Below are 17,591 nucleotides of genomic sequence, written 5' to 3'. Positions count from 1 at the left end.
AGAAAACAACCAGCAGCATAAGCCATAGTTTTGCTCAGTGAACATATTGTGAGAAGGGGATATTTCACCTCAGGGAAAAATTGCATCAAGAAGATGCATTTGTCTGAAGTTTCATTCTGGATCAAGCCTGAGAATTCTTGAGTTCCAACAGAGAATACTCATGGTCATTTCATGTAGCTCAATTAGAAATGAGGCACATTTTGTAACAACAAGGGCAAAAATAAATGAAGGCAATGGTAGCTCATTTCCATCTTCTTGGTGTACCTTAGCAGTTGAGAATCAAGAGTGCACCTACAGTTCGGGGCCTCCTGCTCCAATGATGTCCTCAGAGACCAGCTTTTGTAACATGTTGTGATGCAGATTTGATGAACTCCATCTAGGCTCCTTCATGGCTTAACCCAGGGATCAGCAACCTTTGGCACGCGGTCCACCAGGGTAAGCACGCTGGCGGGCCGGGCCAGATTGTTTACCTGCTGCTTCCGCAGGTTCGGACCATCACAGCTCCCACTGGCTGCGGTTCGCCGTTCCAGCACATCCCTCAGCCCCCATTGGCCTGGGACGGCGAACCGCGGCCAGTGGGAGCCGCGATCAGCCAAACCTGCTGATGCGACGGGTAAACAAACTGGCCCGGCCCACCAGGGTGCCTACCCTGGCAGGCTGCGTGCCAAAGGTTGCTGATCCCTAGACTAAGGTCTGGTGTGACAAAGGGGGCAAGTGCTGGTACCGAGCTGAATTCAAATGAGCACCTTTGCAGATGTGGACCAGGGGCTTCCAATTGCAGGCGTTATTAGAATGAGTAGAGACTGGAAATCACCAGTCAGCAAACTGTCGGGAAGTACTGTTCACTAGAGTGTCTCTAAATTTTGATTGAGACAATGCAATGGGAAAATAATTAACTTTCCTCCTAGTCTGTTTTCCATTTACAGTCAGATTCCAACCCTTTACTCTTAATTTGCCCTCATGGCAAATATTTCATATACATAGGTATGGGAAATGCAAAGTCTTTGCAGTGTGCTGCATAGGGATGTTCACTCTTCCCTGGTTCCACTGTAGTATCAGTAGGTAAGATACCATTATTGTAACATACCAGTATGTACACTGCACATACACATTGCTTGCTTGGAACTATACTTATACAATTTATAGAAAAGGGGTCGTTCTTTACAGTTTGTTACCAGATTCCTTCTTGGTCTGCAACATACTCTATTTGACATTTGAGCTCACTTGAGTGGTTAGAAAGGTCACATAGTATTCCTCATTGTCATAGACTGGCTGGCCCTTTAAGGGGAGTCAGGCCTCCCCTGTGATGGATAGGCTACTCTCCCAGCCGCTCCTGATCAGTTTGGTTTCAAATGGCCCGGTTCAGTTACTAGACCCAGTTGGGAAGGGGTCATGGGATGCCTTCAAAGGGTGAGAGAGTTTGATTAGTGCGTTGGGTTGAGGGGTTGCAAAAGGGCAGTTGGCTCCTCTGGTAACCCTGGAGACAGGTAACTCACAAGCAGATGGCCTTGAGGAGAGTTGCAGGAAGGAGGCTGGTTCCTCTGATTGGCCCTGGATGAAAGGAGACTCTTGGGCAGAAAGCCCTGAGAGCTGGCGCTCTGCAGGAGAGTGGGAAAGAGCTGAGAGCCGAGCCCAGGAGGAACAGAAGACCCTTTGGGTTTCTTGCACTTGTTACTTGTGCCTTGCCAGGTGATGCTGAGAGAAACTACTGCTGGGAAAGTTTTCTTCAGGAGACAGAGGCAGGGTGAATAATGCCGAGGCAAGCCAGAAGGGGGCGCTGTGGATGCCACTTTTCTTTTTCCTGAATGGATGAAGGTGACCTCTTGGATCTGCCAGATTGTTTTGGTACTCTTGCGGGAGAGATACATTTGTGAATTTTCCTGTTCCCAGCCATGGTGGAAATACCATGAAAACATCTTCTATATACTGTATCTTTTGTATAGAATGATTCTGAAGCAGAAGCACAGGGAAAACTGTATGAGCTATGACTGATTATACCACCTGAGACTCTGCCCCCAAGGGTCTGCTTGACTTTAACCTCTTTGCTCCTGTTGTTCACAGAGGGTACGTCTACACTGACATGTAAACAGGGGCTCAGACTCAGACTTGACCCCAACCCTGTCCTCCATCTACACACAAATCTGTCAGATTCAGGACAATAAGCCCTCAGAACCCAGGTCCTAAAACTGAGCAGCAGGACAGCGGCTTACTGGGATTGGATCCAAATTCCATCATTTTGCCATGTGTATGTAGCTTTGGGACAGGTCCCTAGACTCATGTCTTGAAATCTGCCAATACTATCCCACAATCCTGTGCGCCAGTGTTTCTTGGCCTTTCTATCTCAAGATTAGCCAATTGACTCCTGGGAAATGGAAGCAAACATCCTGGTTCAAGTACAACTACTCGATGTCTAACGGTTGCTTTTTATTCTGGCCGCTAAACAGCAAACAGAATGACCTATCTCCTGTGCTAGCTATGGCCACTGTGTGGCAGCAAACTGCTTATGGTTTTTTCCTGTTAGCACCACAGCTGAGCGATAGGGATTAATACAGTCCTAGGTGCACAGAGTCCAAACTGTGGGCGGTTGAAATGTACACTTAAAAAACAAATCATGTAATAGGAGCATAAAGAATGTCCCAGGCAAATATTAGTCTCCAGTGTCTGGGTGTAGCACCTATTTGACATGGCTGCTGTGGTAGGGAAATGCTGATGTGTCTGGAATAATTAGCTGTATTATTGTCCTTTGTTAAAGCCTCAGCTCCAGTCGAGAACACCCAGATTAATTCTATGCACTCCTGTTGATGAAGTCACAAGATAACCAGAGGGCCACAACCTAGAAACTCGAACACTAGGTTTCTCTATAATCTAGTGCATCCGATGAAGTGGGTATTCACCCTCGAAAGCTCATGCTCCAATACATCTGTTAGTCTATACGGTGCCACAGGACTCTTTGCTGCTTTTACAGATCCAGACTAACACGGCTACCCCTCTGATACTTATAATCTAGTGAGATCTTGTAATGGGGGTTTAGCTGGGGGAACTCCTGGAGGGGAAGGAAATAGAATCCAAGGAAAGGCAGACACAACTGCTGAAGTAGAAAAGACTGAAAATCAGAGGCATAGCAGGAATGCAGTAAAAATAGTCATTTTAAATCAAGAGAAAGCACAGGCACAGAGCCTCACCCAGAGGTTCAGAAGCTCCTCAACTTTTTTTGGATTTCAAATTAGGCTGGAAATGTTACCAGAATGTATTTTGGGGGGTGCTGGTAGTATTTCCTGCCCCAATCTGGCATGCCAAAATTCAAATGATCTTTTCTAAGTGCAAACCAATTTTATTTTTGACCCTCAAAACATTTTTGGTTTGAGTCCGCGTCCTGAGAGAGATTTACATTGGTTATTTTATTTATTTTATGACAATCTGATCATAAAGAGATGCTGGGGAAAGTGTTTAAAGGAAATAAGAATTAAAGTTAAAAGCATGACCAAAAGTCAAGCTGATCCATAAGGCCTTTTACCCTAGTCTCCATCAAATCCTCCTCAATTATTATTATACTTCATTATTTGTATTCCATTAATGCTTAGAAGCCCAGAGACCAGGGCCCCATGTGCCAGGCACTACACAACACATAGTAAGAGACAGTCCCTGTCCAGAAGAGCTTATGGTTTAAATAGAGAAGATGGACACTGGGTGGGAGAAAGGAAACTTTTAGTCCTATTTCACAGCTGGTGAAATTGAGGCACAGAGAGACTAAGGGTGAAACTTGCAAGAGCACCTAAGTGGAGGCAACAAAGGAGCCTAAATCTGATTGACTTTCAATATGGCTTTATGCTCCTAAGTCACTTAGGTAAAATTTTCAAAAACCCTTTTAGGGATTTTAGGGACCACGCATGAAATCTGCAGCAGAGTCAGAAACTGAACCCACACCCCCAGAACCTAAATCACAAGACTGTCCTTCCTTTCCAAGGCCCACTTCTTCCCTGATGCCTTCAAAGAACTAAAACTGAAGGGCACTTGAATAGAGATGATGGCCCTGTACCTGAACTGTGCTTGACCCAGGTAGTAGGGAAAGGTATTTTTTCCAGTGCCAACCTATGTTCAACCACAATGGGCTTGGGTGAGTGTATTTAGGGGAGGAGCTGTGCTTGTTAAATAATCATCAAATATGGCACACAGCCAAAGGGAGCAGCAAAGACAGAGGCTTAAACAAAAACGCCAGACAAAGTCTAAGAAGGAATGTGGTCATGCAGGTAGGCAGGAGCAGAATTCAGTAGCGGCATGAAGGTTAAGTTGAAGCAGAAGCGAGACTTGTACGTGGACTAAGGAGACACTGATAAAAACACAGGGGTATATTCAGATTGTGGCCATTTTCAATCAATGGCATAATTCAAGAATTTAGTCATAGGTTTGTTATCTACTTACCTTAAATAGGAAATGGCACTTTTTGCTTGTTAAATATCTCAACAAATGAAAAATATCGGCCATTCAGCCCATTGTTTCCCCTTAAATATGATAAAAGGGTGTTTATCTGAAGCTAAGATAATAAAGCCATAAAGTCGTGTTATAGCTGTTTGATGAAGCCTGTAGTTTGGTGTTCATTGGCAGCAGTTCCCCTGTACAGCTGCATGACTCTTTAGTACCTTTGTTCTCTTTGTCTTTTCAAGTTAGTCAGAAATGATGTATTATAGATCGGACTTATTTATCTTATCAACAACTAGATGGAATAAAGAGGTTGACACCAATGTTAAGCACCCCACCCCCTGTCATTTATTATAAAAAAAAAAAAGTGCAAGCCAAAATGGATTTTTTTTACCTCATGCTCTATAAATCTTAGTTGTGTTTCTCTTATTCTCTAGAAGAATAGGCCCCATTGCAAGGAGTCTTCTATCAAGATTAATACTTCTCTCCATCTGAGGCTGAGCACAAGACCCAAATGCTGACAGAGCTCTCTGCAAAGTCTCACAAATAACTTTCCCGTTCTGCCAGCAGATGAATTTCCAGCCAAACCTTGCAAATAACGTGTTATAACATGAGCTGTGCATCTGTGTGTTCATACAACTTTTTTAAAGGGTCAAAGATGGGCCAATTATCAGTAACATGAAGAGGATACCTGAGGTTTAGGTATTTTGATAAATCCTTCATGAAGGTTTAAAGATCAGATTTTCAAAGCCTGGTAAGGACAGTTACACTCACCTGGTTTGTGTGTACACAGTTCTGCATGAAAATTGGATATTTATAGGCACGTGTAGCCAGTTAGACACAACTACATGAAGAGTAATATGGCATGTGCATGCAAGATTTAGGGCATGTGTGTTCCTTTCGAAATCTGTCTCTTTTGAAAGCCATCTGGTTGCATCAGAAGAATTTTCTCTCTCTTTCTGAGTTGTACGGGAGAAACACCGGGATCAGAGTGCTTCCTACTAACTTACTCCTTTTCAGGTCCTTGTTGTTGCCACTTCTCTCTTTCCTTTTGCTTGTGCTGTCACTGTTTCTCTCTGCCTGGTCTTTCTTGCTGCTAGTCTGCAAGTTGGTTGGCTTCCAAGTGCAGTTTTTCATTTCCCTCATTAATCTTCAGCTTCTTCAATACCACCTGCTACTGAAACGGTGAACTCTGTCTGGGCGGAGCATTGTTGCTGCTTCTGCCATTCTTTTCCCCACTCTCCTCTAGTAAGTCGTCCCTGAGATCTCACTCTTGCTGGTCCATTCTGGGCTCTGTGTTCAAGATCTGGTATCCCTGCTGTTGATCTAGGCACTTCTCTTGAACCCCCTCCCGGTTCTGGAACACACTTCTTTTCTGATCCTCAGAGAATAGCAGTTCACCAGCTGGGCCTTTATCAGCTCCTGAGAGTTTATCTATCTCCGCATGAGCTGACTTTTCCTGAGTTGCTTATAATTCACCTTACCTATATCTTTCCCCCAAAAGACTACAGGACACTTTTTTCTCTCTCTCTCTTTGCTTTTTCCTACTACCATGCTTGCTTTTAGCGCTGTTGGCACTTACTGGAAATTCCCCATTGTCACTACCCCATCATGCTACCATCATATATGTCATAGTTACTGGGCTAACTACACCACGGATCCTCCCTCCTCTCTTTGAATGCGCTTGGATTGGGCCTCCAGGCCTCATCTGAGACTGGGAAAGTCTTGTGATTGCAGCTCAAGAGGGATGAGTGGTTTAGGCCTGAGACATGAAAAGGGATGCACTCAAAAAGACCAGGAGGCATCAGAGGTGGAGTTATCCTAGTAACTGTGGATGTTCTCAGAATCCATGTGAATTTCCAGCTGTTCTTGATGCAAAGTCATTTTCCCTGCAAGGTTTCCAGAAGAAACGGGTGTGTTCTAGAGGCCATAGCAAAATATGGACAGCTTCTAAGTAGCTCTGCATTGTGTCGCAAATACTTTGCATAGTTCTAATAAGCATATCAATGTGTAGTTCCTTATGCCAGTTCAAAGTCCAAGCCTTCAGCCAAATCCTGCATGCTTTACTCACATGGCAGACGTGAGTGGGACTGTTCACCTCTTAGTGAAATAATGAATACCGCTCTTAATTAAAGCAATCCTAGTACAGAGTTAACTAACGTGGTCTGACCAACCTCTTCACAATGATTGGGGGAGGGGGGAAGGGACAGATTCTGCTTACGTTCACAGGTGTAAAAACAGAGCAACTCTAATCTAGTGTAATTGAGCTCACAACTTGCCGCCCAACCCATCTTGGTAGCCTCCAATGTTTCTATGCAGTGCTATATCCACATCAATCGAAAGCCAAATTAGAAGCAATGAAATTACATGACACATCCATCTGCCATTTCTAGTGCACGCCATATAATCTATGGCACTTCATAACCAGAAGGAATTAATATTCTTCATAACAAGAATATGATTTGGCACTTCTCTGGCAGTGAGAGATGGGGGGTTTAATGCTCATTTCAGATGGAGGACTAGAGGGTTGAAGGTGAAAGGGGCCCTCTATCAAATCCTGCCATTCTTCGGAAGCTTTGGGGGCAATATTTCATACACTTTCCTCTTTATGTACTTTAATAAATCATATGGGAGCATCAAACTCTGAGTAAAGAATAGCAGCAAAGGGGAAAAATTACCCAGATAGTGATCTGTCTTACTCCAAGCACGGAGGGTCCTTGTGTCTGTGTGGCCACAATATTCCTTCTAAAGCTATTTTCCCTTCTCTTAAGGTTTACCCTTGATGTCTCCCCCCGCAAATAAAATGTATGACTCTTGTTGTAGGAAACAAACATTATTGGAAGTCCAGGATGTTTATCATTCTCTCAATAGTTTAAAAATAACTTTTCCAGTCAGAATTAAATTACAAGGGCTCTTCCTAACTGTGATAATTTTAGCCACAGAATAAAATTCTGGCACATTCTAAAGGACATTCTCTACTTAACAACAGATGATGTCGTAAACAAAAAATGGCCCCACCTACATCACTAATACCCTTATTAAAAATGAAAGAAATTTGAATATCCATCTTACTTGACCGTCTTCATTCTCTCGTTGCTCTCAGATTGGACAACAAAAATCAATGAAGTCAATTTCATTTTTGCTTGCTGTCCATATCTCATTCGGGTTCTTTTTGTTGGCTTTGGGTTTCAGACTTTCGGAGGGTATGGTCACGGGCGGCTCCAGGCCCCAGCTTGGGGCGGCAAGCCACGGGGGGCGCTCTGCCGGTGCCATGACGGCGGCAGGCAGGCTGCCTCCAGCATCTTGCCTGCGGAGGGTCCGCTGGTCTCTCGGCTTTGGTGGACCTCCCGCAGGCGTGCCTGCGGAGGGTCTGCTGGTCCAGAGGCAGCCTGCCTGCTGTGCTTGGGGCGGCAAAATCCCTAGAGCCGCCCCGGGTATGGTTATTTGTTTGAAAACAATTGTCTTTATTAGGATCTTTAAAAATGTGGAAACCTTCCTGTTGGTCTTAGGTCGCTTCCTTTATAAAATGTACATGTTCCACATTTGTCAGAATCCATCTAAGCCAATTTTCCCAGGAAGACACTCTGCCACAAATCACACTTGCTATTTATTTGCATAGGGGTCTCAATTGGATTCACAACCAGTATGTATTAGGAGAAGGACTATACTGCATCCAGCTTGTCACATCTCAACACCCCCTCTCCCCCAGGCATCTGCACAGTTTAAAATAGAACAGTGTGAAATGTTCATAAACAGTGTGAAACAGTGGTACAGGTTTCTGTTCTGTTTTCTCATGCACATGAATTAAAACATGTATTGTCACCTCAGACTACTTATATTCCCAGACTGAGAAAAAACAACTAAGCAAGTACAATACAAACAAATAGAGAGTCTCTGGAAAGGTAACTTGCCCTGTAACTTTGTACATCTGAACTGGAATATGAAATGGCAGCTGTGTCCCTGCAGCAGGCACAGAGACGCCTCCTCATCTGAAAGTGTCATACGCCAGTAACAGAATGACAACATTCCCTCTGTTTCATAACTACATACAACACACATTCAGTTTCTTTGCAAACCTGTTACCCAAACCCCAGGCCAGGTTTGCCAAAATATCCATTCACGTTGATAAAACTGGTCCAGAGTTCAAGTGATGCAAAATGGGACAGTTTCGTTGGCTTCACTCTGAGTTTTGTGGGTTACTCAACTCTGAAAACTCCAAGAGCAACTCACTGGTTGCGAAGAGTTTTTTGGGCTTCAGGTGAAACATTCTGCATGATTTCCTGGGCAACCAAAGCACCGTGTTTTGCATAGTTCTAGTTGACCTCACTGAGTGAAATTCTGTGTGTTACACACGCAGATACAGGGAAGTGTGATATTGGGGAAAGGTGGCTTTCATCCTTCTGCTTTCTGGGCTGACCAGAGGCCAAACAAGACCCCAAAGAGCTCTAAGTTAGAGACAGCTCCTCAGGAGTTGTCCAGAGTGGCCACAGTAGTATGTGCTATGACCTTATTCTCTACTGCCTCACCCTGGAATGCCCTCAACACCAGGCCTCCTAAGGGGGCCAGCACTGGGCTCCCTATGGAGGGCCAGTGTGATATCTGTGCTGGGAGACATCTTCCCAGCCAGATAATAGGCTTTCGTAGTCCCTGAACTATTATTTATTCATATCCATTTGCATTACCCTAGCACCTAGGTGCCCCGTCATCTACCAGGCCCCCATTGTGCTAGGCGCTGTACAAACGCCAAACAAAAAAACAGTCCCTGCCCCAAAAAGCTTACAACTGAAGTATAAGACCAGAGACAACATCTGGATACAGATGCACAGATGGGGGAATACAGGAAAACAATGAGACAATGTTGGTCAGGATGATTGGCAGTGGTCTCAATATGCCGGCAGCCTAACTGTTGTCCATTTTTGTGTAGGCCTCATGTCAAAGGAAAGTTTGAAGGAGGGTTCTGAAGGTGGATAATGAGTTAGTTTTGCAGATGTTTTTAGGGAGTTTCTTCCTAGGCATGGGGGGCAGCATGGGAGAAAGCACAAAGGTGCTTGTTTGAAAATTTAGCAAGTGGGCAATGGAGACTGGCATCCAGGGCTGACCGGCGGCAGGAATTTTGATACTGAATGAGAGATAAGGAGAGTGGGAATCAGTTGTGAAGGGCCTTGGGAGTGAAGGGCAGTGGCACAGACGGGAACGACCCTCCCAGTATTCACAGTACCTTTGCGTTCTTGTCAGAAGAAGCAGCCACATCATCAATCATCATGTTTTTTAGGCTAATGGGAGGCATGCACAAGCTGGGAATCCTGAGAAAAACAAAACTGCTGACAAGGGTCCAGGAACTTATGCTTTACACTTGGTTTGCTAAGAAATACACCACCTTTCCTCAATTACTTCAAAAACCAAAAGTGCCCCCCAAAACCTGAAATTCCAACCCTCTATCCCTAGTCCACACCCATTATACCCATTACCTGATTTTCACAAGCACAGTTCTGGGTTAGCTCAATGTTTTCTTGAGATGAGGCTCAGAGCTGGAAGGATTCCCAGAATATCTCCCTTAGACACAATAGGAGTTATAATTTCACACTCAGCCTTCAGCTGAATTGGGTGCCACATCCCTTGGAAAACATTCCAATGTGCATAAGAGAGTAAATAAAGCACCTAACAGTTGGTGTCCAATGGGTTATCAGCTGTTGTTTAAAGATAAGGGTGTTGTGAAAGTACTGGATGGATAGGCAGTTAAGGACTCTCTGAAAGGCATTACTTAACCCTTCAGAGCATTACACTCAGACGCATGTATTTATGCAAAACAGCTGCCCATCCATGGCAAAAGGTGTCTGACCTCTCACATCTCAGCTATTTGATCCAATCTCAGTCCCCACAATACTCCTGACCCCTTTCCAACTCCCCACCCAGAGTCTGGGTCACTCTATCTTCCTGCTGGCTCTGTCCCTAAGCTCTAGAGATGTGCCCTCTTGGCTGACCTATCCCTAGTCTGATGTATTCAGGAGATGGCTGGGTTAGGAAACCTGGAATAGGAAAGCAGGTCACAAAATGGGAGCATATGCCAATGACTGTGGTGTGTTTCCAGGACTTGCTCCAGATAAAACCCAACCTGTTTTGTCTCCGCCGGCTAGAAACCCCTCTCATATCACTGACCCCTCCCCCACCAAGAGGAATTAGCAATCTAAGGGTTAAAAGGAAAGTAAGTGTTTTCTAAACTGTGAGCCTCATTTCACAATTTCCTTCTTGAGTTGCTCCATCAGATTAGGTGCTTTGCCACATTTAAATATTGGCTGTGCTGAGAACATGAACCTTTACACTCCAAAGTGAGGCGAGCGTATTTCAAAGAAGTGCTGGGGAAAGGAAGTTGTGACTTATCACCAAATATGACAAACCAGTGAATCTCCCACTCTCTCCTTCACTCATGCCTGGAGATATGGAGAATTAGTGCCTTCAGAAGCCATCTGCAGTGCTCAGCTAGAAGGGGCTAAACTGGATTATCCATGGGATCAGCAGAGAATTCTTGAAAGCAATGACTCCTGTTTTCCTTAGGGCCCAAAGAAGCTGGCAAGTAAGAGATTTCACTTTTAATCAGCTGGTCGCATGTGCAGGAGTAAAATGATGCTGTAACATGCTGCAGAAACATATTCCAAGAGCATCAGAAGTAAATTTATCTAAATAGGTAATTGTTAGCTAACCCATGAGAGAATATTATATATCAGGGTGGTGCAATGGCAGAAGGAGGCAGCAATATCTGGAAGATAGGGTAGCAATGCTGATAGCTCTATCTTTAAATTATTTTCCGGTCAGAATGGTGTGTTTCTGGTGGTTAGGCTAAACAGTGCTCTGAGAATCCACCTGCAGATGCTCAGGGGTCTAGATGAAATGATCATAGGATGGTATCAGTGACGATGTCTTAGAGAGGTTAGATGTGATTGCTGCAGGAATCTGACCAAGTGCATCAGAGATTTCCCCCATTTTATGTCATCAAGTGAACAAACAAAAAGATATCAGACTCTACCCGACAGTGTACTGTAACTTTTTCTCTTCATGTCCTAAATGGCTGTACAGTGAGTTGGGAGTTAATAGCTGCTGTGATCCACCCTGGAGGAGACTGCATGAAAGAAATATTCCTGCATATAACTAGTTGGTAAAGCACTTTGGGTCAGATTTTAAAAGGTATTTGGGTACCTAAAGATTCATTGGGGAGTTAAGTGCCTTGGCACTTTTGAAAATACCACTATGCATCTATCTGCGTATTTAGGTGCCTATTTAAATCTAGCCCTTTGTTGCTCCATCTCAAAGGCACTAACTACATTAAGTAAATGAATTAATTATTATTTAGGAATATGAACAGCAAAAACACTTGTACCTAATTCCATGGAGCATTTTGTTATGCCGTTTATAGTGATGCTATGTATGAAATGGTAGAAAGCCTTTTAAAACACCCATGCTCAACCTTTTTCTTCTCCACCCACTGACTTTTTCTTCCCTTTTATCTCTTTTAAAAATTCACTTTACCTATCTGGTATAATATGTTCATACTCATGAAAACCTTGTTTGTGGCCTCTTCCTTACAGCCCTTTCACAGCTGCCCCTCTACAAAGGAACACACCATTTCACTTCCAGGTTTCATACAGATCGTCTGGGATGACAACTGCATGCACATGGCTCTATTATCAGACAATTGCTGAGGCCAGATATGAAAAACCTCAGCAGCCACATCCGGTTGTTACCTGGAAACGTGATTCTCAACTTTATTGATGTTTATTTTCCTTGCCCTTGGTATAATCCATTTGGATCAAAGGCTTTAATGCCAATCTGTCTGGTTTATCAGAAGAAATGCAAAGCATCTTTGATATCATTCTTAAGCCCTTGAGGCAAAGGCTAGGCATTTTTGAAGGTTGTGATTAAAGAAATCTGCTGTCTGGAGTTTTGGTAGCAGGGTGGCTGTGGGGATCCTAGGAAGAGAATTTAGACACACAGAGAATGTATTTTACATTATGTTTCATAAGGCTAAATGTTACCTCTCATCCTTGCATGTGAAAAATTCAGCCAATGTTTTATCATTACAAGGAGGCAGGCCTGAGGAATAAAGTTTGGATCCAGAATCAGATCATATTTGAGTATTACCAAAGTTTAGGGAAAGTAGGGGTGGGCATGAATATGTTCAGATTTGATGTCCCCATTGGAACCAGTACAGAAACTTACGCCATCTGGAACTGATCGTCTGGTTCTGCCTCATCTCTAATCTTAATTGTCTGTGCAATAGCATCTAGAATATTTCAGATGCAATAATGGCAAAATATTGAACACGGAGGACGCCAAGCATTTCATTCAGCTAAGGTCTATAATAACTTTTTTTTAAAACAGAGCTTTAAGTACCTCCTTTGATTTTTCTTTTAAACGGAATGGGCTCCAACTCCTTGCAGCTGAATGGGTGGGAGCGGTGGAGATGTAGATCTAAGCCACCCATCTCCATCTCCATTCTTGGGGTGGCCAGCAGCTGGCTGGCAAACAGCTTCCCAAGTAACTTAGAACAGCCTCAGAGTCTGCTTTAAATCACACTGACTGAGGATCTGGCAGAGTGCTGTGTACTCCACCTCTTTCTTCTGAGGAGATGGAGAACAGAGAGTGGGTGTTGTACAGCTGGCTGTGCCAGCGTTGCACCATCTGAGGATTCCTGTTTGCTGGAGAAATCCTCAGGAAAGGGGCAGAGGATGACGTCCAGTGTTTTTATCAGGAAAACAGAGGCATAAACCACTTAGGAATATAAACAGTTATACAGAGTTACAGTTAAGCACACAGAGTGCGGGCGGGGAATGCTGCAAAACACAAGTTAAAATAATTGTCCCTAAATCTTATGCTTTGAGATGTAAGCTGCAGTAGTAACTAAGGAGTAATTTTCCTGAATGTACCACATTACACCATCAGCTAGGTACATTAGAGGGGGTTCCACTTTCCTCTGCAGCAGCAGGTATCGGTCACTGCTAGAGGCAGGACGGGAGCCATGATGGCCCAGTGGACTGATCCGGTATGGCAAATCTCTCTCTGTAAAAATAACTGGTTATTCTTACCATTTCCTTATATTGAAACAGAATTTCCTGCCCCCCCCACCCCCATCTCCCCACTCAGATTTTTCTGAGGCTTGTGTAGGTGACAGACTTGTTTTTGAAGAGTGTTGAACTCTGGCGTAAAGCACCCTGTGCAGTGAAATAACTGCTTTAAAGAGCAATTAGTGGGGACTGAGTTGGAAGTCTGGGCCCACCATTAAAAGCCTTTGATCACAGCCAAGGCAGATGTGTAGGACATAAATTACCAAGTGATGCCTGCTTTTTATCTTGGTTTTCCTGTTTGTGTCACTTAAACATTTAGCGAATGCATTGTGTTAATTGGCTTTATTTTATTTCTATGTCCGACGGTCTCCATTTTATTGCTACTCCTGTAGAATTAGATATACAAGGCCAGATTCCCTCCTTTGCCAACAGGTGCTCAGCTCAGTGGAGTAGGGATGAGGGACTGATGGGGATGGTATGAGGGGATGGCCTGCAATGGCATGTGGCCCACTGGCAACTGCCAGTAGCAAAAATCCCCAACTGCTGGAGATGGGACACTAGATGGGGAGGCCTCTGAGTTACTACAGAGAATTCTTTCCCAGGTGTCCGGCTGGTGGGTCTTGCCCACATGCTCAGGATCTAACTGATCGCCATATTTGGAGTCAGGAAGGAATTTCCCCCCAGGTTAGACTGGCAGAGACCCGGGGGGGTTTTCACCTTCCTCTGCAGCATGGGGCATGGGTCACTTGCAAGTTTAAACTAGTGTAAATGGTGGATTCTCTGTAACTTGAGATCTTTAAACCATGATTTGAGGACTTCAATAACTTAGCCAGAGGTTAGAGGCCTATTTCAGGAGTGGGTGGGGGAGTGGCCTGCAATGTGCAGGAGGTCAACACTAGATAGGATCACCAGATGTCCCGATTTTATAGGCATGGTTCAAATATTCGTGTCTTTGTCTTATATAGGTGCCTATTACCTCCCACCCTCTGTCCTGATTTTTCACACTTGCTATCTGGTCACCCTAGGATTAGATGATCATTATGGTCCCTACTGATCTTAAAGTCTGTGAGTTGGTTATGGCTCCCTGAGTCTATGAACCAGTCAGTGCTGACCCCAGCAATGCCATGAGTTAGAGCAGCCTTGGGGCTTCTGTACCACCTCTGCAGGAGCCATGGGGATAGGGGGTGTTGGCAAGATGGAGAAGGGAGGAGCCAATGCAGATCTATATACTGGCTATTTAGTGACCAGCAAAGGCCTGTAGGCCATAAGAGGCACCAGGGACTGGCCTGGCTCTGAACAGGAGAGGCATTTAGGCACCTAGTTCCCTAGGAGTTAGGTACCTAAATACTTTGGCATGTCTGGGCCAACTGCCTTTCCCCTATCTCTGTTCCCAAGTAAGGCTGACGCTCCTGGGGAGGTGTAAAAAGAGTTATCAGTGCCTCATTTACTATTTGGCATTCTTCATTTTTATAATCCTTTTCTTCCTCACCTCTCAAACAACCGTTCTGTAGAAGGCCAGTCACAAGAACACTGCATGGAGGAAAGAGAGCATATTACATAAATACTGCTATACAAATAAGTCTCCTTTGAGAGTCCTTTTTAAAGGCTCATTAACATTAGTTAATAATTTCCAGCTCTTTATTAGTCATTTCCTATTGTCATATGTTTTAAAAAAATCCATGAGATTAAAGAGGCAGATTCCATCAGGGTCCTTGTAGTGCTCAGTGGAGTTTGTAGCCGCTAAGTGTAAAAGAACTTAGTGGGAACATTGGTCTCGTGACTGTCATCTCAACCTCTTGCGCTCTGAATGTGCAACCCAGGCTTTTGAGTCACACAGTGAGGAGGCACACAACCAACCACAGATGGGAAGGAAGCCTGAGGATGTGTAGCTTTCGTTTCTTTGTGAGATCTAAACTCTGGGTTGAAGATGCAGCATTTCCAGCATTTAATTCACAGGAATGGACACTGATAGAAGGGTGAGATCTGGATCTAAAACATGTAGGCTTCTTCTTAATTAATAGGCAAAGTTTCCAAATAATGCAGATATTTAGTGCAAAGAAATGCAAATTTTGTAGGGTAATTTGTATGCAGTCAGTGGTCACTCTGTGAACAGACAAATTATCATTACTAATGTTCATCATTCCCGTAATAAAGAGATAGTTCTTGGTGACATTTTCTTGGGGTGGGAGGAGGGGCTACAATCATAGATGCTTTTACTCATATATCTGCATGAAGTAACCTAGAGTTAGTAGTTGTTTCTTATATGAAATTTTGCATCAAACAAAGAGAATCTGATATTGCATGTCTGTAAACAAAGTGATTTCTGGCAATCACTTAATGCATGCGGACCTGCATAGCTTAGACTGGGGGAGGGGGAAAATAGTGGTACTATTCCAAATTCTGTTTCTAAGCCAAGCTCTGCCCTAAATGAGATGTGTTGTTCAGAGGCCTATGCTCTTAACTTGTCCAAGGTAACAAATGTCCAACACTGCCTGTTACATAAAATTGTTTATAAAGATCAGCAAAAAATGAAGACAAATAGAATGGTAGGAACTGACTTTTGTAGGTTAAAAGAATTGGGATCAGGAGTCTTCAGGGTGCCTGGTAGAGTCACAGGTTGGCATGACAATTAGGTGACAGGTTTCTAGAAATGGGAGGAAAGGTTTATAGTTGAAGTCACCAAAATGTGTTTGGATCAGTAACTGTTAATGGGATGAGGTTGCCACCCCTTATTGGACACTATTTATTTGCGGGCCACTAAATAAGTGGGACGTGTAGACTGGAAAGACTGAGCTTCACCATTATGGCTCCCACTTTCATCATCTTCTGGGACTCTGGTATCCACCAGTACCCTACTGGGCCTCTGTCATCCTGATCCTGAATGGCATCCTGTCCAGGCCAGGCCACAGAAAGAGGGGACAATTTGACACTGCCACTTCCACCAGCTTTGGGTAAACCCTGAATGGCAGCTGAGGTGTGAGATTTAGGTTCCTACTCTGACATTCACTCTCATATGTCATTTTCCCTCCCTTCCTTATTTCTACTCTTTCCTATTGCTCTCCTTTGTCCTTCTGTCTAAGCAGAGTCTGGCTTAGCCAGAGAAGATAACTCTTATCCTCTTCAACACTGTGGTAAACCTGTGACCAGAAAAGCTGCCAAGAGCAATGTCTTAAACTGCCTGATGTTAATAAATGTTGCCAGATCTTGAGTGGCACTTGCCGTGTTTGTGTTTCTCTACCAGCCAGGCTGCAAGTGAAAGCCAATGTCAGAGACAGAAGTTACATTTTTCTCTCTTTGCCAGTCTCTCATCTCCCTTTTGCATAAATTTATCTTCATTTGTCTTAAAGAAAACAGGATCAGATTTCATCAACAGCTCCTGACCATCTCAGCTAACTTTTTCTCTTTTCCCCGCAAAAGGGCAGTTAATGCAATCTTTAATACCATCTAAAACACTGCCAAGCACTAGGGGGTTTCTGTATGAGAGCTTTCTATAGGAAAAGCAAAAGGGAAGAAGAGCTATTGTTAAAATGGAAGCCCTCTTTAATACTTTACATTTTAAATGCTATAATCGTTTTTCCTTTTTCTGTATCTTTAATAAAAGTTTTAAAAGATCTTTAATGGTGGCTGTTACAGTGGGAATTGCCAGCGATGATCTGACAGAAAACCCCGGACCATGCTTAACTGTTTAATGTTGTAACAGTGAACATGGGTTTCATAAACATCTTATCCCTTGTTCGATCAGGACACCACCTAATGAACACAACAGATGTCACTCAAAGTGTATAGTGTAGGTATTCATAATACATGCTCTTCTGGGCTCCACTCTTCCTCACCAGGTCTGAATACACTCATGGGGTCTCCTGAGCTTCATGTTGGCGGCTTCCCCTCTGTTGGGATTCAGATACCCCCTTGGTCTTGCCTCCTTTTTTATTTGGATGGAGGGGGAATGGTAATATCTCCCAAGGCCTGTAACTCACGTCATTGAAAGGCAATGTCACTCACAGCAGGCCAACAGACCTGCACAATAATGCCCTCCCTCTCCTTTCTCATATGTTTGATCAGTTATGAAACAGTTAAGAACTTTGACATTTAGAGTATCTTGCTTAAGCATCTGGGTTA

At 43.8% G+C, this 17,591-nt stretch overlaps 1 protein-coding gene across 2 annotated transcripts in view; it reads left to right on the top strand.

Moving 5' to 3' along the window:
• Positions 1-1,794: 1,794 nt before the first annotated feature.
• The window catches only part of MCTP2 (multiple C2 and transmembrane domain containing 2), a 178,763-nt gene continuing 162,966 nt past the window's right edge, over positions 1,795-17,591 (top strand). Inside the window, exon 1 of one of the 2 annotated variants that reach the window (XM_039492368.1) lies at positions 1,795-1,815. The gene's annotated coding sequence lies outside the window, so the exon portion shown is untranslated. Of the gene's footprint in view, positions 1,816-10,970; positions 10,988-17,591 lie in introns of those variants that run through there. The other variant, XM_039492369.1, reaches the window with a different exon arrangement.

This window comes from Mauremys reevesii, linkage group 10 (assembly GCF_016161935.1).
Source record: "Mauremys reevesii isolate NIE-2019 linkage group 10, ASM1616193v1, whole genome shotgun sequence".
Taxonomy (NCBI): Eukaryota; Metazoa; Chordata; order Testudines; family Geoemydidae; genus Mauremys; species Mauremys reevesii.
The sequence above is the reverse complement of the archived record's forward strand: the minus strand, read 5'-3'. Positions and strand labels throughout refer to the sequence as shown.